The 26,807-nt window shown below is 40.0% G+C and overlaps 1 protein-coding gene and 1 pseudogene across 1 annotated transcript in view; both read right to left on the reverse strand.

Annotated features, from left to right (window-relative positions):
- The window catches only part of LOC139473344 (receptor-type tyrosine-protein phosphatase N2-like), a 244,927-nt gene that overhangs the window by 205,088 nt on the left and 13,032 nt on the right, over positions 1–26,807 (reverse strand). The window lies entirely within an intron of this gene.
- Positions 17,510–18,579, reverse strand: LOC139473303 (uncharacterized; annotated as a pseudogene).

Here is a 26,807-nt window from a genome sequence, read left to right on the forward strand (position 1 = left end):
GCAGTCTCTATTCTATAGGTCGAGTTGACTTTTGGAATAGTTCAACACCAGGACTGTAAATAATGCAGCTATTAAGATAGAATTGATGATTGATGCCATGTTTAATTTCCCCTTTCTTTGCAGCCTCCATATCAAGCATTTTATAGTTAAACCAACTGGATGAAACCTTGATGTTTTGGCCCCACATCCCAATGACCACGATACCTTTGAAGGCTCTGCTTCCTTTCGCCATGCAGTTTCATTATGGATGCACATAAAAATATGATAAAAGTCAGGAATGGCAAATTTTGACAAGTCCTGGGTTCCATTATAATATATCAAATTCATTACAAATTCAAATGAAGAAAAACTAAATATTTCCATGGAAACATTGCTGCATTAATCCGATCAAATACAGAAGCTGTTTTGGTGTTCCACAGTAAAATATGTGAGTCAACAAGGAGGCTTTGTAGCTTACTGCAACAGTTATGTATTTGTTATATTATTTTGGTATTGAGAGGACTCACAGATTACTTCAATCTTATTAAAATCAGATCTTAGTTCTCGCTATCGCTAAACAAAGATCTGATGACCTCCCATTACAGGTCACATCGGAATTCCTCTATAAACTTCCACAAACCAATGACATGACTCACATGATCAGAAAGCAGCTTTCACAAGCATTACAGCATTAGTTTCCAACTGACAACTTTTATTCCAGACTATACTTTGAAATATATTTTATGAAATTCTTGATATAAACTTGCAAACTGAACAGTGACACATTCTGGAATGTCTAATAGATTGTATGGCAGTACATCCCACAGGCTATGGAAAGTCTCTTCTGTTTCAAATGTTTATCCCATTGACGCAAGATATAGATGATGATTATGATGGAATCAGTTGTACAGCACATAATTGTTGTTTGGAATACCCCATGTGAATCTTTTCGAGGATGCATGATTAGAAAACACATTCCGACTGTCACTTTCCTGATCTGGTAAGCAACAGTCTGATTGGATGAAAGGTCATTCTGACATCACCCACAATCGAATGTCTTCAGATCTTTGTTTAGCAGTAGCGAGAACTAAGATCTGATTTAAATGAAATTGAGATTACCAGTCACAAGGCAAGTAGAGAAAAGCAAGAATCATCCGGAAAACATGAAATAGCCAGAATATGATAATTCTGATAACAGTCACTGAAGTAATGTTTATGTTTAAAGTGATGAAGGAGGCCCCCTTCTATATCTAGCTCCATCTTGGGTGCAAGACCTCTGTAGTCCCAGTCATGCTTATAAGCTATACCACCACCGCCTCTACCTTTTTAATGACTCTGTCCAATGAACTAAATGCCATTTACCATAATCCATACACACCCTTTCTTCAAGCTGAAAGGATCCAATGAATTTTCAAACTGGTTTTACTGGCATAACTAAATTAACCAGCAATGACTGTGGCTATCTCTCATCAAAGCAATGGAGATCCAAAACAAAAACATCAACAAGCAGCATCATCAGCATTCATGGGTTATGAACATTATTACATTTTCCCACGCGATGGTTATCAATTTGCGGTCAAGCAAGCTTAACAACCGGACCTAATGACTTCAGGTTTGAATTGCACAGCATCATGAAGCTGATTTAGTTATAAATCCTTCTCCAAACAACTCAATTACTGCCATAATGATGGGATCTCTAACACAGATATAATCCAGGCTTAACATCGTGCATGTGGACCAACTCATTAGCAGGGATGTAATCAGCTGATTTCAACCGCTGGAGCATCCTAGCTCTGCATCATCTCATGGACTTTAATGTAAACATGGTCAGGAGGTTGTGCAACTACTCAAACATAAAATGTGATTTGAAAATGCTTTCAGTGTCAATTTGTTGCTCGAAAAGGGAATGAAATTAGGTTCATTTGTAGTTTTGTTGACCATGCGACGACAAGCTCATCTTAATGGCTTAGCAGGTGCAAGTGTATGCTTTATTGCTGGTGGCGGAAGACGAAGGTTCTTATGATGTTGTATAAGATGGCTATGCTATAAATTGTATACAAAAATGAAGTGCGGTTTATTTCAGGATAAAACATTGTTCTATCATGTCGTCGTTTCTGGAGATTCGAACATGCACTAGCAACTTGATGACATCATAAATCGGACGACGTTATATTTTTGTGAGGGAAGTGTCCAATGAGTTGTTCCCCATAGATGTAGCTGGGCATCGCTAATATAAGCAATGGTCATGCGATCGCATTCAAATGTGGGACAGACATGACAATCAGTATTGGGTGAAAAGATACAGATAATTGACATAAAAATTGTGAGAATATCCAGGAAATACCAAATGCAATCACCCTGTACATGAAATGGACTTGTCCGACATTGCTGAGGTCTGATTGTATTCATGGACTCATCATAATTTAAATGCGGGTAAATGTTTTTATAGCTTGTACATTTTCGTGACATTCTTAAAAAGGCTGTACAAGATGCTGATATCTCACATAAAAAATCAATGACTCGTGATCGTTGTTTATCGTACAATATTCTCCATGCAGCGTTTTATCATACTCCCACTTCTTAAACAAAGCATTATGTTATCAGTTTCAGTGCTGAGAGTCATATGTCATAATATCATCAACTTATTACAAAGAGCCTTCATAACACCATCATCATCAAAAATACACAAGTATCAGGGGTGACCAATAAAACCTGTCGGAGGTTCACTTAACACAAAGGTGGTACTATCAAGAACTAAGACCACAGACCATAGACCAATAGACCAATGTCTGCAATCAACAAGCACTAGGTGTGTGCATAGCGTCTGTCAGCTCTTCTCTGAACAAATATGACACTCAGAAGAACCAGAACCACAGACCAATAGACCAACATCTACAATCAACAAGCATCAGGTGTGTGCATAGCATCTGTCAGCTCTTCTCTGAACAAATATGACACTCAGAAGAACCAACATCTACAATAATTAGTAGCAGGTGTATGCATTGTGTCTGTTGGCTCTTTTCTGAATTTAAAGATGTCACTCCAAACATCACCAATGCAGCAGACCTCTCTGGATATGAAAGGGGCCCTGTCAAGAAGCAGATCTGCAGACCAGCGTCTGCAACACACAAGCATCAGGTGTGAGCACAAAGACTGTTAGCTTCACCAAGTGTGAACTTGATTTGCACTGCAGAACAATTAGATCTACTTTGCCTTACACAGCTCCAGTTCTATTGATCCACACAAAGGTCAGTGCCACAACTGAAAAACAGCCGAATAGAATGAACATTCATCTTACACCGATACGGATTCAACGGAAGACTCAGGCATGAAGTACTGCCACTCATGATGCATGTCACATTCACCAAATTCCAGTTCCTGTCCTTTCAGTGTGCGACCACTGCTAAAAGAAATCATGACTATTATACATAGTGCAGAACTATCATCACCAGAGTAGTTTTCACCATACTTTTGAGGATCCTTGATTACCCACATTCTGTAATGATAAATACCCAGAACCCATTTGCCACCCTATGCGTGCGTGCGTGCGTGCGTGCGTGCGTTGCGTGCGTGCGTGCGTACGCATGCGACTGCTTGCGACTAGTCCAGATAAATGCCAATTTTATAGTGCTCGCCCATTGAGATACCATGTCGCAGTTTTACATGATTACTCGCTCAGACACAGTATACTGAGCTGACCAGTCTTTGTTTTTGCCCCTTAATGCCGAGCGCCAGTCAGGATAACAACAAGTACCAACTTCTTTTGGTATGACGCAGCCGGGGATCGAACCCCTGATGTTCCGCTCTCCGGTCAGATGATCTACCACTAGACCACAAAGGCAGTCTCATCATATAGGAAGTGAGGGCAATATCTTCCATTCTCTTGAGGAACTTCTTTAAAACAATAAGCCTATCACTAATGCGTGCAGTTTGACTGGATAGCTTTTTATTGTTGCCATTCGAATTGGACTGGAAAAGCTCTGGAAGTGAATGGGTCCTGGATATTTATCATAAAGGAACACTGAAATAATACATTGGGTTTCAAGGATGACTTTTGACACCTTGTACATGTATGCATTTCAAATGCAATATTTTTTTTATTTTTTTTCGTTTAACGCCTTACTCATCAATATTCCAGCTATGTTGGCAGTCTGTAAATAATAAAGTCTGGAAAAGAGAATCCCATGATTGATACCATGAGCATTGATCCCCACAATTGGGATATGATGACATGCATCAACTAATTCAGAGAGCCTGACCACCCGCTCCCGTTAGTCACCTCTTATGACAAGCATGGTTGCTGAAGACCTATTCTAACCTGGATCTTCACGGGTGTCAAATGCAGTGCATGTGTGGGGTAGGGGAGGTGGGGTGAGGTGTTTGGGGAATAAAGTGAGTGAATGAGTGAGGTTGATTTTACGCCACTGTTAGCAATATTTCAGCAATATCATGGCGGAGGACGCCAGAAATGGGCTTCGCACATTGTACCCATGTCAGGAATCGAACCTAGGTCTTCGGCGTGATGAGCAAACACTTTAACCACTAGGGTAATAAAGCGGTAACTAGATGTTATCATCATCAACCTAGGTACCTCGGTAAAGCCCGAGTCAGGCATGCTCATTACACATCTTACTACTTCCTTAGTGTTTGCATGTGAAAACAGTGCAATGACACGGCAAATGTCAGGTCAAAACCTCATCACATCATTTGAAGCATTCAGTGAGATAACACATTGAAACACATTCTCCCTTGACAGCATTTTGCCATTATTTTCAGACTCACACAATCTCAGTGATGTTTATTGCATCTTGTCTGGGTGTTAGGAACGCCTTGAGCCTTTATAAATCTTAACAATGAGATCTTCACATCAGTCTCGGTCTTAATCATCATATCATGGTCAGCATACATAGGACTCATTAATAAAAAACATAGTCTGGCCTTGGTGTAGACAATCTGCCCCAGCTAGTACTTGGTGTTGGTGTATACACAGAGGTACTTGTTACGTTGCAGATCATTCTGCTTCTATTGCTACTGATATATCTACTCTCTGAGGATAAGGAACATTTCTCATATGTACAGTGCTGACCATGCATGATAGAGAATGACTTCATCATTTCTGAAGCTAGACTACATCCTGCCTCCTCGTATTTCTTCACCATCGTTGTCATCTCCCCATGGTGATCTCTCTCCACAGGAACAAGCCTTATCATTGAGTCAAATGTGATGATTTTTAGATTTGTTAGAATTTGATTTTTTGTTTGATTCTAAGTCTCTGTATCTCTAGGTTCAAGAATGTTCAGTTTTGTCTATCATTTTATATCCCTCTTGGATTTCCAAATGGCCCTATTTGCCATGGATTTTGTACCATTACTGGCTTAAATTATTGATTTGAGATGAAATATCTAACACCTATATCTTCAATGTTCCAAAAGCATCATCATGTATATTCATGAACGTTTCCACCACACAACATGATGGAAGGCAAACACTGACTAGAGAGTTCTACAGCCTCCCTCCCTCCCCCCCCCCCCCCCCCCCCCCCCACTCAAAATGGACCAGCTAGCAACCTTTGTCAGGGTTTACAGCACTGACTAGACAGTTTGCTCAGTTTGGACATGCATACCTTATCAATGAAGGAACATGATCTCTTTCACTCAATAATACATTTTCCAGTGCCCACGTCAGAGATCATTGATGCATGTGAAATGTATTAATGATTTATAGTTTTAACACTACTCAGTGGCAGGTTGCAAGAAATGACGCTATTCACGGCATAACCATTGACTCAATCAAAGACAAGGACACCCAATCAAACCACAAAGCTCCTGTGAAACACATGTACTGGTAAAAGAATATTATGAAAAGAATATAGATCCATTCATTTCAATGTTCATTCTTTACAATTATTCATGATTGTCGGGACATTTGATTGTAAGCAGAAACACCCACATTAAACATTAACTGATACTGTTAAAACCAAAAGATGCTTCCAGCTGTGTAATCAAATCACACACTAATGTGAAACGTCATATTTCACTGAGTGTTAAAAAAGGGTCGAATTACTTTGGGATAGCAAATGACCTTTACAGGCATTGGTATCATGTAAGGAGAAACATAGACATACAATGTGCAATATAATCCTCATTTCAAGCCACTCCACAAATAACTGACCGTTGACTTGGCACCAAATACTGTTTCTCACTTCATGCCACACAAATACCAATCAAATTACTGAGCAAGAGCATTATTCAAATCATCAAGGTCAACACCACATGACCTCTAACCCAAGACTTTGACATTTGACATTCTACCTCCTATGAATCTGACAATGACAGACTATGGAGGCCAATTTGGCTCCCAATCCAGTGGGATAAGTAACTGTAAGTACTCTCACTTTGTGACAGCTAGACATGGCTAATTCCATCTACAACTGATTGAATCATTTTGTGAGTGACCAGTGCAACATAGAGAGGAGAACCCTTCCTGTTTCCCATATTGGGAGTGTGTGCATCCTAATTGGTCCTCGTCTGGAGAGAAGATTGTGTGGAGGTAATGGAGCACCCTGAGTGCTGCTAGCATATAACAGTCTCATCATAATCCTGCACCTGATTGCGAATCTAATGGATGTAGGGTTCTACGCTTAAGACAGCCATTGTGAAGTATTCCTTCTGGGAAAATAACATTGATGTCCATGTCTCTCCATTAATCCTAGAAGTCTTAAACAGCCATTCTACTTCTGTTTCAACTATGGATGATCTTCTGACCATGTTACACCAATTCTCACTGATAATGCACACATACAATCATCTGAAGCATTCATAGATGGGAGTATGGAAACATTACAAGCAAAAGGAAAAGTTTCAAAGCAGATGATGTTGTTGAATGGGTACCAGGAAGGATACGAATTGTTACTCAACTCCCTGTGGTAGCTGGCTCATGATATGTATTCAAGAAAATGAAATTACTGATAACGATAGTGAGGGAGTTCAGTTTAACATTCTTGGGAACAGTATTTCAGTTACATCACAGCATGTCAACTTATGTGGGAGGAAAGCCTGAACTGATGCAGGTCCTAGACACAAACACAAGCATGGTGCTGACAGGCCAAGAATGAACTTCAAACCCAAGATGATAGGATCCAGGCCTGACAAAGGGACACAACTCTGTAGAGTACCATGAATGCATGCTTTACAAGATTGGGCCACCTGGGCTCCATCTATTAACATGATCATTGGAATATAACAGTACACCAGGTGGTTGGGGTTTATGTCGCTTTTGACAACATATTCCAGCCATATCACAGCAGGGCACACCAGGAATGTGCTTCACATGGTACTTATCAGGGTAATGAATCCTGGTCTTGAAGGGTCCCAATCACAGCTTTAGCCACAAGGCTACCCAACCATCCCCTACCTTCATTAAAACAGCCTCCGTGGCGTCTGTCCAGGCAGCGAAAGAGGGGGTATGTATGTTAAACTGCAGTATGGTATCTCTGTGGGCTAGCACTATAAAACAGACATCTTGTACAAGCACAAGCCACACACATGTTCATACACGTCACTATATAAGTGAAATAGTCTTGGAACACGAAGTAAAATCCACCTCACCTTTCTTCATTAAAGGCACAAGGAGCAAAGAACAAACGTCTTCTTGGTTATACAATGTGATGCTTATCATGCTAACATCAACTCAAACTGAAAGGCACTGGTGACTTTGATGGCGACTGTATCAGGCCTGACAGTTACAACATTACAAGTTTCCTTCTTGTTACGTTTCTTGAACCAGTCAAAATGTCAATGCATCATAACTAGCCTACTGGCTTGAGAGACAGACGTAACCTACTTAACAAACCAAGAATCCAGTCATAGGAAGTAACTGAATTGCCCAGTGGAGAAGGTCCATATTAGCCAATCAGTAAACTATTTTAGCTCATAATGAAGACCATTCATATTTACTATACACCATTCCTCGTTGACCTGCATGTGAATAATAACAGGGGCTGGTAAGACCACTCGATGTCATGCAAATTATAAATGCTAACATCCGATGCAACCAGATTTGCCCAGGAGCCACAAATTAACATACTTCTGAGATTCAAAACATCTCACTGTTTCCTCCCAAAGCCACACTTTCCAAAAACTGTTTTCTTTTTTTTTCCAGTATTTTCCTAAGTGCTGACATACATGCACTAAAATGGACATAAAATGGCACATCGGATGTAACACATTTACATAAGGCCACGTCACACTCACAAATGAGTTTATGAGTGTAATAGTGAAATCAAGATTTCCAACCATGCTGCACCAAGCCGATTTCAATGCAACAGAGAGTCTCTTTCATCCAGTAATTGATTGGACAGTAAGGAAGTACTGCTTGTCGAGGAAAAGTGTTTCCTTCCTGATCACAGAATCAGTGATGGCTAAGTAGTACTTGGTTGTTGTTGTTGTGAAGTTCTGCTGACATCAAGACCTGGAGTGTCCTTGTCCACATTGTTCATGTTATTGTTACCTGATGGGGTCTGGAGCCCCATGGCATTCCTTGTCCACATGGTCAGTGCTAATGTCCCCTGATGGGGGTCTTGAGCCCCATGGCATTCCTTGTCCACATGGTCAGTGTTATTGTCCCCCGATGGGGTCTCGAGACTCCTGACATTCCTTGTCCACATGGTCAGTGCTAATGTCCCCTGATAGGGTCTTGAGACCCATGGCATTCCTTGTCCATATTGTTCATGCTATTGTCCCCTGATTGGGATTTGAAGCCCCATGGCATTCCTTGTCCACATGGTTCATTTTATTGTTACCTGATGGGGATCGATCTGGAGCCCCGTGGCATTCCTTGTCCATATTGTTCATGTTATTGTCCTCTGATGGGGGTCTGGAGCCTCATGGCATTCCTTGTCCATATTGTTCATGTTATTGTCCCCTGATAGGGTCTTGAGACCCATGGCATTCCTTGTCCATATTGTTCATGTTATTGTCCCCTGATAGGGTCTTGAGACCCATGGCATTCCTTGTCCATATTGTTCATGTTATTGTCCCCTGATAGGGTCTCGAGCCTCATTTCATTCCTTGTCCATATTTTTCATGTTATTGTCCCCTGATAGGGTCTGGAGCCCCATGGCATTCCTTGTCCATATTTTTCATGTTATTGTCCTCTGATGGGGGTCTGGAGCCTCATGGCATTCCTTGTCCATATTGTTCATGTTATTGTCCCCTGATAGGGTCTTGAGACCCATGGCATTCCTTGTCCATATTGTTCATGTTATTGTCCCCTGATGGGGTCTCGAGCCTCATTTCATTCCTTGTCCATATGGTCAGTGTTAATGGTAAGGTGGTCAAATGTGGCAATGTTATATTTGGGATAACACTTTCTTAGTTAAGTATCGATTCTCATACTTTTCTGGATTGAGTCCGGGATTCGAACCCACACTGCCAGAGTGAGGCACCTAATCATCAGCACACAAAGTCTGCAATCTAACACACTCGGCCACCGATGCTTCCACAAAAAATGAAAGTTTGACAACTGGTTGTCTAGATAACATGCTTTGTGTATCCTTCTGATAAGTGTAAGTTGGCTGAAAGCTATGAACACAACTACTAGTTGTCACACTTTTATTGTTTGTGGAAGCCTGGGTGGCTGAGTGTGTGAGGGCAGGTACCATATTTCAATTCTCTGGCAACATGTATTTCGGGACAAAAATCTTGCCTTAAGTCTATGATACTGAAAAGGAACAAGCCATGATGACCAATCATCACATCAATTTGGCCAAACCAAAAAAAACAGAGGATTTGTGGTTTGTTTTAAATAGCATAATGATTTAAATGTGCATCACAAGTGATTATTCACAAGTACAGCACAGCAAGGTCACATCTATCACCATCATTCAAAGTCAGCTATAAACTGTTGAAACATTCATCAAAGTGTTTTCAACCTTGATACAAAAATAAGCTTTTGATCAATAGATCTGTTACAATTTTCATTTAGCAACAAGAACTCACAAGATTGAAAATTCCCTGGCATTTCTTAACTACTCGCCGATCGTTTGACGGAACGTCTCGTAGGCGTTGATTGATTCTACTGCAACAGAAACAGCTCTGCCTGCAAGACTGGTGATAGTTTTTGCCAGAATATAATGATAGGGGAATGTATAATGCATCAGATCAGCAGAGAACATGCTTTTTATCATTTTCAAATGGGAAATACAAATAATTTCTTAATGTCAAGTTTACATGATAAGCAGCTTTTTCATTGAATGAGAGGTTGGTCGCATGAACGAGGAATCAACGTTCATAAGTGGAAGAACAACAAAATTTGATGTTCATACTAGGGCTGGGACTTGTAACTCAGGTACTCGGATTGGGAGGGTCCTGACTTGAATTGGGTGGGTATTCCTGTAAATCCTCAGGACTCCTGAGGTTTTACAGGAATACCCAGACACGTGGTAAGTAATGTGACATAGTGTTAATGGCAATAACAATAAAATTCCATGGTTTCACTAGTACAAGTCGCTAATGTTCGCATTTCTTTCTGACTATGCACACATTCCTTTCATATCTTTGAGTAAAGATAAAGCTTCAGTCAACTTTACTGAATCCATGACCAGATCTTGTTATACTATATATATACTCTTCAAAAAAGAAACGCAAAGCCAGATTTGTTTGAGGTAGGAAAATACATTTAAACGAGGAACTGTACAAGGAGCCAAAATACAAATCACATCCTGGGGAATGGTAGCCCACTCGGCCTGCAACGCAAATGACGGCTGCTGCAACGTCTGGGGTTGTGGTTGACGTCGCCATAACCGTCTATCCAATTCATCCCATAGGTGCTTTATCGGGTTCAAATGTGGGGATCTGGGGGAAAGGGGAGAACACCAACGTTTGTTGTTGTGTAGACAGACTCTTGTGATCCGTGCTTTATGCAGGCGAGCATTGTCCTGCTGGAATACACCGTTGCATTGACTGCAATAGGGAGGACGTGTGGTAGAAGGATTTTGTTGATGTATTGTTGAGCCATAAGATTGCCCTGGATATGGACCATTGATGAGAGATGATCAGACATTTGGTACCAATCTTAAGACCTACAGCAGGTACCCAGGTAGGGTTGTGTAATAGGGGGTTGGGTACATGGGTAGCAAATCTGGACTCTTCTCAGCCCTAGTTCATATGTTTTTCATGAGACTGTATTCTCGAAATGATATTAACACTGACAGACTAATTCCACATTCCTGGGGGAACTCCTGTGAATTCCCTAGCACTATTACATACATAAGCATTGTTTCTGATAATTTAGATCCTTTAGTCAGCATTTTAGCATACATTGAGAAAATTCAGAGACTTTTACTGCATGATCGTTCACGATTATCCTCGTTACAACACATCCTAGTGAAGAAAATGAAGAAATGCACTTCCAAACAACGTAGTATTGACTTAATACATGTCTAGAATGACAGTGACAGTCTACAGCAATCTATAAATTTACCTTTGTATCTGTTTGACACATCTTTATAATCACCTTTCAATGATCAGCCGATTGATCAATGATGACTAGCACGGTCATATAACCGCCACAGGTTCAGTAACAACTTCTGTCAGTTTATCGTGTCATCCATTTTGACATCTTGTACTTGTGGTAAATGTGTTACGAGGCGCTGTCATTGTGACTAACTTACAAGGATAGTTCTTAACGGATATATTTCATTTAATGATGATAATTATTTGAATATATTTGTTGTAAACAAACTACAAAAATGCCACTGTGGAACAATGTGAGCATGAATACGTTCATGTCACCGCTCTTTTGGAGTAACTACTACATTCCACGATACAGCTGGTTGTTGTATGGCTGTCAGTGGAAACATAAAGTTACGCATACTAAATAAAATTGTGTCAAGGTAAATATAGTGATGTATAGAGGTTATCACGCGAGTGTGTTTGGGGATGGTAAATATCCTGTATTAGGAATAAACATTGTATTAAGCGAGCCTTGGCAATTATAATAATTTCAATAACTTAATCGGAAAAAAAATTTCTTACAAAACTTATCAGTGGGAAATGATGATGTCGAAGGAAGCAATTAACCTCTGAAGTTGTCAGTGTTTTTTTAAAGAAATACAGTGGAATCTGTCCAAATCTGACACTGACAAATTCAGACTTTGTGGAAAACCATACTTTTTCTCACTGCGTGAATAAATTATCATTCATTAAACTGCCCTACAACTTTCTTATTTGCACTTTTTACAGCCTAAAATTACAGTCCCAACAACCAATTTACTATTAAAAAGAAGCTGTCTAAATCAGACAGGACCAGACCAGACCAGATGTTCTCTCACTTTGAAGTAAGCTGTCATTGTCAGCTCAAACAACAATGCTAATCCAGCATATAATCCTATTGATCTTAACACTTTGTTGTCTGCTTAGTTAATTAGAATTTACTCACCTATTAATGAGAAACTCAGTTTAATCAGATTAACTCAGTGTTTGTTTGTTTGTTGTTTAACGCAGCACTCAGCAATATTCCAGAAATATGGCGGCTGTAAATAATTGAGTCTGGAACAGACAATCCATTGATTGATATCATGAGCATCAATTTAAGCATGTATCAACCAAGTCAGCAAGCCTGACCACCCAATCCCATAGGTTGCCTCTTGATCTTCACAGGTCAGATTAACTCTGTCAATAAATAACGGTAAACACAGCTTGTCATTATCTATTGTCCCAGTTAACATGGTTACCAAGACACTCCCAGTTACGTGGACGGCCAATCGGAAGGCTTGGATGAATTCCCAACTTTTTTTAATTAGCTGAACAACTTGAACAGACAGAAGTGTAGACAGAGAAGGAAAATTCTTCCATTTATAGATAACGCCCCATCTCATCCAAATGTGAAAATTGAATTTTTGACTCCAAAGTGCACCTGTGTATTGCAGCCACTCGACGTAGGAGTTTTTAGAGCATTCAAAACATGGTATCATAAGCTGCTCCTGAAATCACTTGTGTCTTGAATGGACTCTGTATAATCCGGATGTCTCCCTAAACTGGACTTTTAAACCGGTCCCAACTGAATCTGAATTGAGCCGATTCCACTGTACTTATCTCATTCATATATTTGTGAATTCCTACAACCATCGTTGCTCAGTGAACTTGTTTGAGAGAAATGGAACTAGCTTGCCAAGGGCTCTGTAGCTCATATGGTGAAATATTTCTCAAGTAATGGTGTATATTTTTTTATATGCAGCATGTATGTGTGAGAATAATTTTATTATTCTGCCTAAAGTAGTGTGTATTCAATCTTTTTAGCTTTAAGAACAAAAATGGCTTGACAAATATGATGCACATACATGCAAGAACAGGACAAAGTCAGAAAAGTTTTTTTATTTCCTTTTTTTACAAACCAACAAACCAGGATTTTGTAAAATAAAACTGGGAGCGAAGTAAAATCTGGTATCTTTTAAATGCAGAGAAGTGGAACTGGATTTTACTGACTCACTTTGATCTCATCTCATTCCTATTTGCATGAAACATGAAAGCCCTGGGGATATGAGTATTTGAATCTCAGTTTTATGAAATGAAGGAGTCCAGACAAAATGGCAGAGACAAATTCAACCACATTAACATTTCAAGTCTTTGTGAAGGTCTGGATCTTCTTTGTAAATTGATCACTGATCAACCATTACATGCAGCTATACTCACAATACTGAAGTGAGTGAGTGAGTGAGTGAGTGAGTGTGTCAGTCAGTCAGTCAGTCAGTCAGTGTTGCTATTTACAACAATGTCCTATGCTGTTGGGGTAAAATGACACACAGTCAACCAAGTCACCACCATTAACCACCCAATCCACTTTAGTATCTACTTGCAACAATTGAAGGTTACTGGACCTATTCTGAGCCAGGATCTTCAACAATGTATAATGCAGGGATCCAGAATCTGGTTGTTACTGCAAAATGTCTGATTTGAAAAAGTGATTTAAATATAAATCACAAGTGTAACAATCAGAACAAGAGTTCATGTGACCCTAACACTCAGAGAGATAGATTTTCATAAAGTTGATAAAATGCCTCATCAGCAAATTCTTTTCTTAAGCAAACAACTTGATCAGTCTTGATGTCTTAAAAGACTCATAATAGCTACAGAGTTATTGTTGTCCTCCACCCACACCATCCCACCCACACAACCCGTACCCACACAACCCCCAGCCACACTGACAGTATTCCTACAGTGAACTGTTACAAGGCAACACTCAGCCATGTTAACTCGAGACCTACTTTTTACCTCCATTCCAGTCATTATACATATAAATGGCAGCACAAGTCGCCACCAAGAGCGGGCAAAACAATAAAATGGATTTTCCAATCTATTCCTTTACCTCTGTTATGTAAATGAAGCCAGGAACAATTAGATTGGCTGCAATCGATGGACTTTAGATCTTTTTTACTTCAAGACAATTTTAATCATGTTGTAACTTTTTCAGTTTGCTTAATTGCCAATGGAATATATCCAGCAGTTGCCCTCTATTTTTCCTTTTCCTCATTTCAGAAATCCTTTTCTTTAATTTCTGAATATCTAACTTTACCTCACAGCTAATACAGCTATGTATCTCCTCGTATGTTTATACTTGAGATGTCATTGAAACCAATATTGCCTTGACACGATAGAGGCCTTCAATCTTTAGTTTAAGCTCTCAAATAACAGCTGCAAAACAACAAATGTAGAATAATGTCAGCTCAACTCACCAGGCTTATTCTATACAATAGAAATCAATTGTTGGATTTTCATCCAAAAAGGTCTTGATTCACAATTTGAAAGTGCCTGTTGGATGTTAGCTTGTTTATTGGGAGCATGATGCTCACACATTTGGTGTTTGAATGTGAAAAGCACACAATGATTGTTTGGCTATCAGATGCTCAACATGCTCAAAAGAACACTTTTGTTTAATCATAAATAACACTTACACAATGCCACTGTCTGCTGAAAAAGCAACGTCTGTGCGCCATGGGTATTCTGAAAATAGGAATGGCGCAAATTGTTTCCAGACATTTTAAAGCTCATCGAAACAAAATATTATCTCTTTAGCTACATTATCTACAGCAGGGCAACACTCATAACTTGCAGGGGCCAGTGTGTTCTCACGTCAACAAGACAAAGATATTCGGTTGGTGCTTCTACAGAATTGATATCAAACTGCCACATTAACAGCTCAGACCTTTCCTGTTGCTTAGTAGCAGAACCATACGCAACCGGTTGAGGGAGCATCCAGTGAAATACCAAGCTTTGCCTCCACATTACCATGAGGCAAGCCTAGCTTGACGTAGACAGTATCTCAGGTTCAGAAGACAAGACTGGGACGGTATACTGTTCACAGATGAGTCCTGGTGTTATCTGGACAGCTCAGATGGTCATGCAGGGGTCTACGAGTGTACAAGAAAACGCTGAGCAACGCTTGTGTCACTCTACATCGTAAGTTTGGGGTGGAAGTGTCGTGGTATGGGTGGCATCGGAACTCATTGGAGAACACAACTCATCATTGTTATTGGTAATTTGAATGGTGTATGTTACCTCGACAACATCATGTTCTACCCTTTGCGCAATTGCAGGGACGTAACGTCACGTTGCAGCAGGAAAAAGCCCGCCCAAATGTTGCACATGTTGTAATAGGCTTTTTGAGACAGTATAACATTGCTGTAGTGCCATGGCCGGCTGTAACTCTAGACTTCTCCCCCTTAGAATATGTCTGGGATGAGATTGAACGAAGCCTACAACAGGACCAGAACCAACCAGTACGTAATGCTAGTCCAGTTGGGCCAATCTTTGTTTTTCAATCATCTGGTGTTTTCAATGCTCTGCTGCAGCCTTGCTGTATCAATGCAAATGGTGGTCGCACCTGCTATTGTCAATTGAGTTGTTACACCAACCCTTTTGTGGGGCGTGTCGCTCTGTCTCTTGTTACCAGGTATGGTTTTTTCAATGTTTTTGTTATGATAAAAAACATTAATCAGACGAATGACCAAATATTATGTTGTTATATTCAATATCATAACATTTACACCACTGTATTTGCCACAGTTACTTTTTTCCGCATGTAACCTTGATTCGTTGATATAAGGAAAGTTCACCTAAATTCGTGGTTTAAATATCTAATTTCATTTTGTATACCGTATTCGACCCATTAAGCGCCCAGGTCTTATTGGGGACAATTCAGGTCAAATTGGCGTAAATTCATCAGTAAGCCTTACCGTATTTTCTTGAGAATAGTGCGCACTCTTTTTCCAAAAAACACAGCTGTGTAGAAGGGGGTGCGCATTATACACAAATTAATGAGTTTTGATGTTTTTTCCCCCATGGAAAGACATTACTGTGAGAACGTAACACCGGAAATACCATGTCAACAAATCCATACTGAAGTTCGCAAATTATTCATGTTATTACACTGTCTGGCTATAAAAAGTGTTCTTTGTATATCTGGACTTTTGTTTGTAACTTATTTCATTAAGTTTATTCAAAATTCCTTTTAATATTGATTTAATTAATTTCGGCGAAATCATGTGTGAAACGATCGGAAGATCGCACAACTCACCGTTATTAACAGCAACCACGGTCAGATTACCGCTATTGACGCCTTGAAATGAACTTAAGTTGACAGAGAATGGATACATATATCATAAATGCCATACTTTGAATCGTTAAAAGTCATATTTGTTTTTGTTGGACGATTCTATGTCAACACGTAATTCTCGCGATCACGCAATCACGTGCACGAGAGCCTTGATGGTGACTTGTCAGACTGGTTCCATGTAAAAAATAATACCCGGCAATAGCGATCAGCTGCTTCGCTTAGGGTTATTATTATTTTAAATATGTTTAGTAAAAGCTGCATCTAAATTAACAAGATATTGGAATATATTATTCCTGATAAAAAAATAGTTTCAGATACAACTTTTGCCGATCCTTGCATTTAAAATCCTGTAAAGTTATATCATTGGGTGTGTCTTGACCGAATCACCGGTAGATTCCAAGAAAACGTGTGTACAGCTGATTGCTGTGTCCGGCTTAGTTTACGAGAAAATACACAAGGTAATCTTAATGCCTGGATATAAAACAATGCCTAGCTGAACAAAAAATACAATTTAAACGGTAAATCAACATGTCTGGTTATTTTTTTATCTCAAATTTCGAATTTGAATACTGACGAAGTTTCTCATCACCCGTTCGTTTGCCGGACTTCGCTGAAGGAGTATGAAGTAATTTTTTTCTGCACATAATATTCAAAGTCATAAATATCTTAAATAAACAGAATACAGTCATGCCCCGCTTATACGGACTTCAAATATCCGGAAACCTCGGTTCCCGGACGATTATCTAAGAAAATAACAAACATTCCACTCGTGACTGAAAAGTTTCTTTACCAAAGCCAATTGCATTCATCATCCCTCCATGTGCATACAATATGTGACATCACCTTTATTCATGGACTACGTAGTAGATTACTGAATTTCTATGTACTATAGCCCAGTACCGTTAGTGTGTAATAATGTTTATGAATTCTTATCTATAACCAGCATTTCAGTGTCAGTAGATAACAGTTGAAAAGGACAACACTGGACAACAATACTGTAAGTGCACCCAGTGGTTTCAGTCTTGACACATGCACTGCCCCCACTGTTTGACAAACAGTGATATGCATTGGGCCAGTTCAGTAGCCTGAAAGTGATGACACACGCAACATGTTTTGTCATCAGATATTTGCAAATCGTCATTGTCACTGCTGTATAATAGATTAACAGCACTGGATGGTCTCGCTGCTGGCTCAGTGGTACTTTTAGGTTTCTTTTGAGATGATGTATGTGACTTTGCTGATCATTTCTTGGTTGGTACTGTCTGATTGGAAGTTGAACTTTAAACATAGTTTTTAACTTGAATTTCGATCTCTGGTTCAGTTATGGCTTTGCTGCTAACGATCTTGCAGATAGATCTCAGTGGTTTTCTTTGTTTCTTCTGAATGACGGGAAGCTGGTCAACAAATAATTGGATTCAGTCAAAGTTAGTGACAAGAATTTCCTTCTCAATGTTAGGGTTGGAACGTAGTCTGCGTACATCGTCAGTAGCTGGTACTTACTGCGACTTGTCTTCATCGTGGGATGTGTGAATAAAAGCAGCTGGTTGGAAAGCAGATTTATCAATCATATTGGGCGAGAAAAGGATAGATGCCAGACTTTCTGAATGCCGACTGCCGGTGATCAGGTGTTTAAGCAGCAGAATATGCTGTTGACTGCGGTACCATCAGACTTCAACAGCTTGGGACATTCGGCATTGTAATATCTTTGTAAACGGACCGAAACATCCTCCGTCCATAGGCTGCAAAATATTAGTTGTGTAAGCCGGGAGGACAAACAACACAATATTGTGATCTTTTGCCCAGTTTATAAGAGATGAAGAAATGTGCAACTTGAGGCCATCATACAGAAGAAGCATAGGTCTATTCGGTGTCGCTGGTGTTTTCATATCAAAGGAAGTGCCTGTCCAAGTAATCTTGGAATATAACACCATTTGACCATCCAAATTCAGAAACAGTTCCGTCACTTCCCACTGTACAGCCTTCAAGCATTCTAGAACCCGCACCCAAAAGGTGAAACAAATGTGCCCAGAGTGTTTCCGCATCCCAAAAGAGTGACGACCGACGATCTCTCCGAAGAAATCTCGGATGGACCCTACTATGCGGCCCGGGACGTGCCTTCTGTTGACGGGGGAGTATGTAGCAGGACGTGGAGTCATCCCACAGATGACATCCTTACCTTGTCAGCTTGCTGACAGGGTTAACCTCTTTGGTCATGTGGACAAGGCATCCGACCTCGGATCAGAAGGTGCATGGTTCGAATCCCAACACGGGACTCAGACATTTTATAGCCGCTACATGTACAAGACTCAAGACACCATCTACGACCTAGCTCATGGTGGGTCCCCGACAACACGTTGTTCCTCAAACACATATTATCTGTTTTATCAGGGCATGCTGACCCACTATCAATGGTAGTCACCCAGCCTCCAACTGTATCCAACAGTCTTATTTACCCAAGTTTTTAATGATCATGTAGAAGCCAAAAGCTTCATTTTTATAAAAAAGTCTGTTATATTTGGCTATATATTATATAGACTTGTTATTACCCCGACAGCACTGTAGGAATATTATCAGCATGTGTCACACATTAACAATGTTCACAGCCCCTGCATATGTGTTGACAAACAAGCACGACTAAGCATTACTACAATCCTAACTGTGGACACAGCTAAAGGACAATGACAACAACAACACAACAAGGTGAATGTGGAAGAATAGAGACAATGCCTAAACTGAGGACCCCCTTGGTGACCAGCAGCTGCTTGCACAGCCATTACATCATCAATGTGTAATACCCGGCAGCAACAACACCTGTAGGACTCACTCACTGTTGGGGGGTCTTCACTACTGCATCAGTGTTGTCAGGATTATTGTTATGATCATGTACCAGAGTGGTGTCATGCCGCAGATGACATCCTTACCTTGTCACCATTCTTCAAAACAGCATTCTGGTGTCTCCCGCCTAATATTGCTGGAATATTGCTAAAACCATACTTAATCACTCAAAACACCATATTGCAATCATATAATGATTGCCTGTCTGGCATCCTCATGATATATCATACTGTTAAAAATGGCAGAAAACACAACTCACTCACTCACACTCTAACAGTTTTATAGGTTGTATCAGGATCACGAGGGGTACATGAGTGAGGTAGTGAGTGGTATAAAACCTTACGAGCGACCCATAAAAACCCATGTTGCCCACATGATTCTGCTACAACGAATTTACCTTACCGACATGTTTTAATATGACATTGTAAAATAATTCAAACAAATTTATAACTGATAGAAAACAGCTAGCTGTTCGGTTGGGGAGGTTAGCTTGCGCTATGTCACATGACTTCCACTGTCTTGGAAAAGTCATGCCGGGGAATAAAAGATTTATTCCCCACACTGAGAAATATATTCCCCTCCAAAGCGGGATTCACAGTATTTTATCAAGATCACAAGATCCCATCATTCTGATATGACATGATGTTTACTATTGATACTGACACTGAACTTGTATCCTCATCTTGGGGCCAGAGACGACACTTTCAAAATGCATCACTAGTTCCATTAAGCATTGCACTCCCTACAAGCATGTCTTCCTGACATCAGCTTCTGTACAAGTTATTGATTTATACATTAAGCATGTCATGCAACAAGGATTATGCCACCTTCATCAGCGTATAAATATTTCACATATAGTGTAGAAATAGCTACTACCACTTTACAGTCTTCACAGCATGTGTATCCACCACCATGTCAGTTCAATGCAAATTTCAAACACCTTAGTATATAATATTTACCAGCTGATACCATTAAAAACTCTATCTCACGACCATGACATAGGCTTTCTTCACCATCAGGTGAGCTAAAAAAGAGGTTTAATGTTGCGTCCAAGATTGTTGCACTTATATAGTGACGTACATGACGTGTGTGTGTGAGTGTGTGTGTGTGTGTGTGTGTGTGTGTCTGCTTGTAGATGTCCAAACTAATGCCAATTTTATAGTGCCAGCCCACTTAGATATCCCTGCCGTAGTTTAACATGAATTCCACATGCAGACACAGTATACCTGACTCCGAGCCGACCAGTCCTTGTTTAGGGTAGGGTAACAACAAGTACCATCTTTTAACATTTTTTGGTATGACGCGTAAGGGGAGCGAACCCCGAACTTTTCCACTCGCTGGGTGGAGGCTCTACCACTAGTCAACGGAGATGGTGATAAACAAGAGAGCAACCTCAACCATTCTAACAGCATGATCATGATATCATGAGCAACTATGATCATTCTACCAAATCAAACCTTTTAGAAACTCAACAAATCCATCTTCTAAAACGAATACGGACATAGATGCGAAACACAGGTGTCAAAACCTGTGGTGTCACCCTGGGCAAGTGACTTAGTTCAAATGTGCCTCTGTTCACCCAGCATTGAATGGGTACCCAATATGTGAAGTAGATGTAAGACAGCGTGGGTTGTATACTCCCCAGGGAGTTGAGAATGATAACTGTAATGCAAACAGATCCACTATTCAGGGAACAAATAAAACCACATTTGAGCAGATACTAGTACCTGGATAAGGGTGGTATATAAATGTATAATGTAATAATAATAACACCAATGTCACAATCCATCTTCCAAAACGTAAGGAAGCAACGCAAGTATTTCTAACACATCATTTGTTAGCTAAGAATATGATCATCACCGAAAGTAAGCATTTAAAACAAGGCCCTCAGCAAGGACAGATGATCACTCAAAGAAAGCATATAAAACAAGGCCCTCAGCAAGGACAGATGATCACCCAAAGGAAGCATATAAAACAAGGCCCTCAGCAAGGACAGATGATCACCCAAAGGAAGCATATAAAACAAGGCTCTGATTGGTCAATCTCACATTGAGGCATGATAAATTGCATTATCATATAATGGGTAGGTTTCTCGGCAGGATAAAGCTAATGGATAAAAACGTTATCCGTTGGGGTCATATGCGGATAGAGATGCAAATATCAAAGGTCAAGTAGGGACTACGTTCACTGTTCATAAACAAACATGGTGTCGCCCTCGTCATTCGGCGATCGAGTCAGAATTAACCATCGAGAATCTGGATAAACTACAGGGATAATAGCTATCATCATCAAAAGAACAGTCTAATATACTGAAAATTAGTGTCTAACTGTGATGTATATGTGAGGCATTTTATAAGTTTTGGCAACTTTGAAGATATAAATTTCGAAACAATTTTGCGAGGGTGCGAGGCCTAGCCAAGCGGGATCAGTAGCCATATCTGTGCTTGTAGATCTCTGCCGCTTGAAACCTTCTCCACAAATTAAAATAGTTGGATTTAGCCGAAATATATTTGAATTGTTATCTTGTCTCGTTTTGTCGCTGTGTGTACATCTGACTACACTTCTTAACGTTATGACAGGACAGACCGACTGGCAACAACATCTGACCTTGGCCGTGACGTCTCATAGACTAGGGTTAGAGTAGCTTCCCTTTGACAAAGGACAGTTACTCTAGCCGACAGACCGATGGATTGCCGCGAAAGGCAATTAAAAAAATTGTTGTTTTGCGTTTATGTTGCTTCGCCACTGTATAAGAAATAGATTTCAGTTGGAAATATATTGGCTACTGTCACTGTCCGACTGACACATCACTTACCCTCTGACGTAATAAATATTAATGCGCTCATTCCAGGAAAAGTCGCAATGTTTCGGTAATGTTTGTGAGAGAGGGAAAGCGATTTTGAAGTACAGAATCAAAGAATGACATTATATGATAAAGAGGTTATCACGCTTGTGTGTTTGGGGAAGGTAAATATCCTGTATTAGGAATAAACACTATGTATTTAGCTCGCCAAGGCTCGCTAAATACAATGTTTATTCCTAATGCAGGATATTTACCATCCCCGAACACACTCGCGTGATAACTACTATATATGTATCAAAACACAGACCTAAGTATTGTAATATATATTGCAATACAAACTTTCAGACAACACAGTCCTAGAAACAAAACTCCCTTAAATTGGCACATTTCATGACGGATTCGACATGTTATGCCCTGAATCTGCATCCTGACGGTAATGTTTTTGAAAAAAAGAAACAAATCAAAACTCATTGTCTGTGTGTATGATAGGTCTCAGTCCTCTCATATACAACCAAGGGTCCTATGATGTATTACAGATCAGGGGCCATGACCCACAGCAGTAGATATGTCTTTAGATGGCTAGTATTTGTATTTGTTACTCCAAGTCTAAATCCAGGTAGAAGCTAAGCATTTTGGATAAAAATAGTAAGTGTTTTCAGGTTTAGGGGTGTTATGGAGTATTCGATGTCCATAAATTTCATTTGGAATCGGCAGCATTAGCTTCAAATTCAAAATTGTTGTCATGAATATATATCAAACTTGATACTGTGATGGTGTGGTGAACATTTCTCCAAGCCGATTGGTACATTTTTGTCAAATTTGGGATTGAGAAAAAAAGAGATATATGTATCCACAAAAGTATTCATATGCAGTAAAATGTTCGAAAGATTTCAGGGATCCAATCCTATTTAAGAACATTTTTCAACCACTCAGATTGCAGATCCCATTTAGCATACAATGCCCTGTCATCAGACATAAACCTGTATCATCTGGCAGTGGTAATGCCATCATCTGACTCCATCACTAAAAGATGACTGCGACCCGGGACAGTTTATCCTCATTCCATGTCAAGCCTAAATCAATGTACAGAGTTTGTGAAAACATAAAATTAATACAAGTCAAATTTTGTAAAACAAATAGACAGTACATATTACAGCAATAATTACATTAAGGACATGAGATACGGGCTTAACACATTGTACCCATGTGAGGAATCAGGTCCCAGATCAACTGCATGATGAGTAAATCCTTTCTACTGTAGTTTGCTCCATCACTGGTTGACCAAAAGAGAACTCAAGGGATGAGGTACAGTTAGAACCTTCTTGGCCCACTGATAATGTCAAATTTAAAGTTGCTGAAAACACTGAATTGTTGGAATGAAACGTATCACACATGTTGCAATGGCTGACAACTAGTCTTTCTTCTCTTCTACACTTGCACATTTAGAACAGTTGACACGAGTGGCAAAAATGAGGGAATGAGGCCCAAAGAAAATCTAAGTATGAGCAAGTTCATGACCCAAGATGCAGTTCTTACGGTTGGCACTGTTTCTACACCGCCTCATCTTCCCAAGGCAAGAGCATCCACTAGACTATCTATTAAAGTCCAGTTTCTACCCTTGCCACATCAAGCCCACTTTCCTGTGCTAAATATGATTGGACTATAGCACATATCGATAGTCCAATCAGAGAACGTTAAAACATAACAAGAACATAAAATCAACGTCCGGGTTTCAAAAACATGGTCACTGATATATAGCTTGTCAAATTTGTGCTGAAGTTCATTCAGCAATTAAGCAAAGACAAGAATTTTCTAAGTCTTTCCAAGCCTTAAATCAATTCGCCTATGGACTGTCTTTGTTGACATGAATATTTCTTTTCGATGTTATAAAACACCTCAATAATTGCCTTTGTTTATCTGTCAGGGATGAAATCTCAAATGTTTTGGTTATCTGATCAACAAGGTCCTTGTCTAAGGTAGTCATCATTGTGAAGCCTTTCTACACAGCAAAGAAGAACTATCTGATGGGATATTGCATTTTCATTAGAAGGGGCACAACTCATGATCTACTTGAGGCTGTGGTATAGGCTAGTGGACACGCTTGCATCAGGAAGATGAAAATCAGTTGGGTTAAACATTAGAAAGACACTTGTTGGACAAACTGTAGCCTTACCTATGCATTCAGTGCTATGATAATCCCAAACACACAACTGTAGGAATAAGCATACTCATCCTCGAATCATAAGGATTTGTAGGTTTTCTTCATTTCCTCATTTTAAAAGATAGTCTGAACCGTTCAATGAGTGAGAGTGAGTATGGTTTTACCCCAATTTTAGCAACATCATGGCAGAGGACACCAGAAATGGGCTTCACACATTGTACCCATGTGGGCAATCGAACAAGGGTCTTCGGCGTGACGAGCGAACGCTTTAACCACTCAGCTACCCGACCGCCCCGAATGGTACAATGGACTCAAATATCATATATGGATTTCATATGATTATGGAAATGGTTTTTGACACATTTATTTAAATTATTCATCATTATTATAATTATTCCAATTCCATGGAGCAAAAAGAGCCCCTACGTTTACCTTACATTTTATTGTATTATGCCAAGTGAGGTGTAACCTCAGTGACCAAACAGGAACTATGCTCTGTTGTTATGGGCAGCACACCCCTGGCTGGAGCGTTCAGGATAACGGAAATGTCGGCAGTTCTCTGGCACCATGCATTGGTCAGATAATTATGCTGGTTGTCAATAACAACTGTTGGCTCTTTGAGGTTCTCAGTCACTGGTGAGGGAGTTTAGCATCTAAGCCACATCCGCAGGAAGGCTACAGCTGTGAGGGAGTTTAGCATCTGAGCCACATCAGCAGGAAGGCTACAGCTGTGAGGGAGTTTAGCATCTGAGCCACATCAGCCGGAAGGCTACAGCTGTGAGGGAGTTTAGCATCTGAGCCTCATCAGCAGGAAGGCTACAGCTGTGAGGGAGTTAAGCATCTGAGCCGCATCAGCAGGAAGGCTACAGCTGTGAGGGAGTTTAGCATCTGAGCCACATCAGCAGGAAGGCTACAGCTGTGAGGGAGTTTAGCATCTGAGCCACATCAGCAGGAAGGCTACAGCTGTGAGGGAGTTTAGCATCTAAGCCACATCCGCAGGAAGGCTACAGCTGTGAGGGAGTTTAGCATCTGAGCCATATCAGCAGGAAGGCTACAGCTGTGAGGGAGTTAAGCATCTGAGCCGCATCAGCAGGAAGGCTACAGCTGTGAGGGAGTTTAGCATCTGAGCCACATCAGCAGGAAGGCTACAGCTGTGAGGGAGTTTAGCATCTGAGCCACATCAGCAGGAAGGCTACAGCTGTGAGGGAGTTTAGCATCTGAGCCACATCAGCAGGAAGGCTACAGCTGTGAGGGAGTTTAGCATCTAAGCCACATCCGCAGGAAGGCTACAGCTGTGAGGGAGTTTAGCATCTGAGCCACATCTCGAAACAGAACAAACTTCACAGTAGATAGGGAAGAAACCCCTAGACTTTTCATTAGATAAAAATTGGTATTTCTTTTAAACTTCACCTGATTGAATTTTTTTAAAAAGATCACTTAATCAACATACTTGAAATTATATTCTTATTTCATCCCCAGCCTGCATTTTGGACACCCAAAACTGCAGATCAAGCAGTTAAAAACCAGCAGCCTAGAAAAATATTTAACTGCAATGTTGGGCAGGACACCATCATTTCTGAAATGAAGCTCTGTAGTGAAATGATTAGGACCTTCCTGTTAGCTGTGATGACCGTGTGATTGATGTGTTCAGTAGGTGTCACCATATATAGGACCAATGTGGATGAAACACATTTACTTTTTCTGGCATGAAATGGGTACCCGGCAGGAAAACGCTACTCACATGTTTGTTATTCCTAGTATCTGATTACAGTAAACCAAGTCCTTAATTACCATGTTCACCATAAAAAAAATCTAGTATTCTGTAATTCGATATATGTATCACTTCTCCATATCTTTCACTTATAAATATTTAATACTTTAATACTCAGAAAACAACACATGTCACATTAATAAATATGATTCACACGCAATCATTCATCATTCAATTTTCAAACAGATGACAAACAAAGAACCATAACCAGAAAACGAACTCAGAAATACCGTAGTATCATTTCAAATTAGTCTCATCTCTCATTACCATCACAAATCATATCTTTCAAAAGATAAATAAAACGAATTCAGAATTCTAAGATGTTTATCTGGCCATTTGTAAACACACAAAGAACAAGGTATCTATATTTGTCAGTGTGAAATTGAACAGAACCAATAAAGACATTGAGAAATGCTTATTACCATGTGCCACGCAAAGCCAAGCCCATGTAAATTAGTTCATGTTGCTGAACCTACTGTCGGTGAAAACTCAAACAGTTCCCTGCAGTAGAGACTTTTTATACACTCAATCCCTTCATTCTTCTCCTGCATGTCTTGAGAAGCAATTCAAAAGCTGTTGAAGAAATGGGTGCCAGATTGAAATAGGCTGACACCTTTGCCACGGAGATCAAGCAATAGGCACTGTGA

The sequence above is a fragment of the Haliotis cracherodii genome, unplaced genomic scaffold, assembly GCF_022045235.1.
Source record: "Haliotis cracherodii isolate W230 unplaced genomic scaffold, xgHalCrac1.p SCAF_28, whole genome shotgun sequence".
NCBI classification, from domain to species: Eukaryota; Metazoa; Mollusca; class Gastropoda; order Lepetellida; family Haliotidae; genus Haliotis; species Haliotis cracherodii.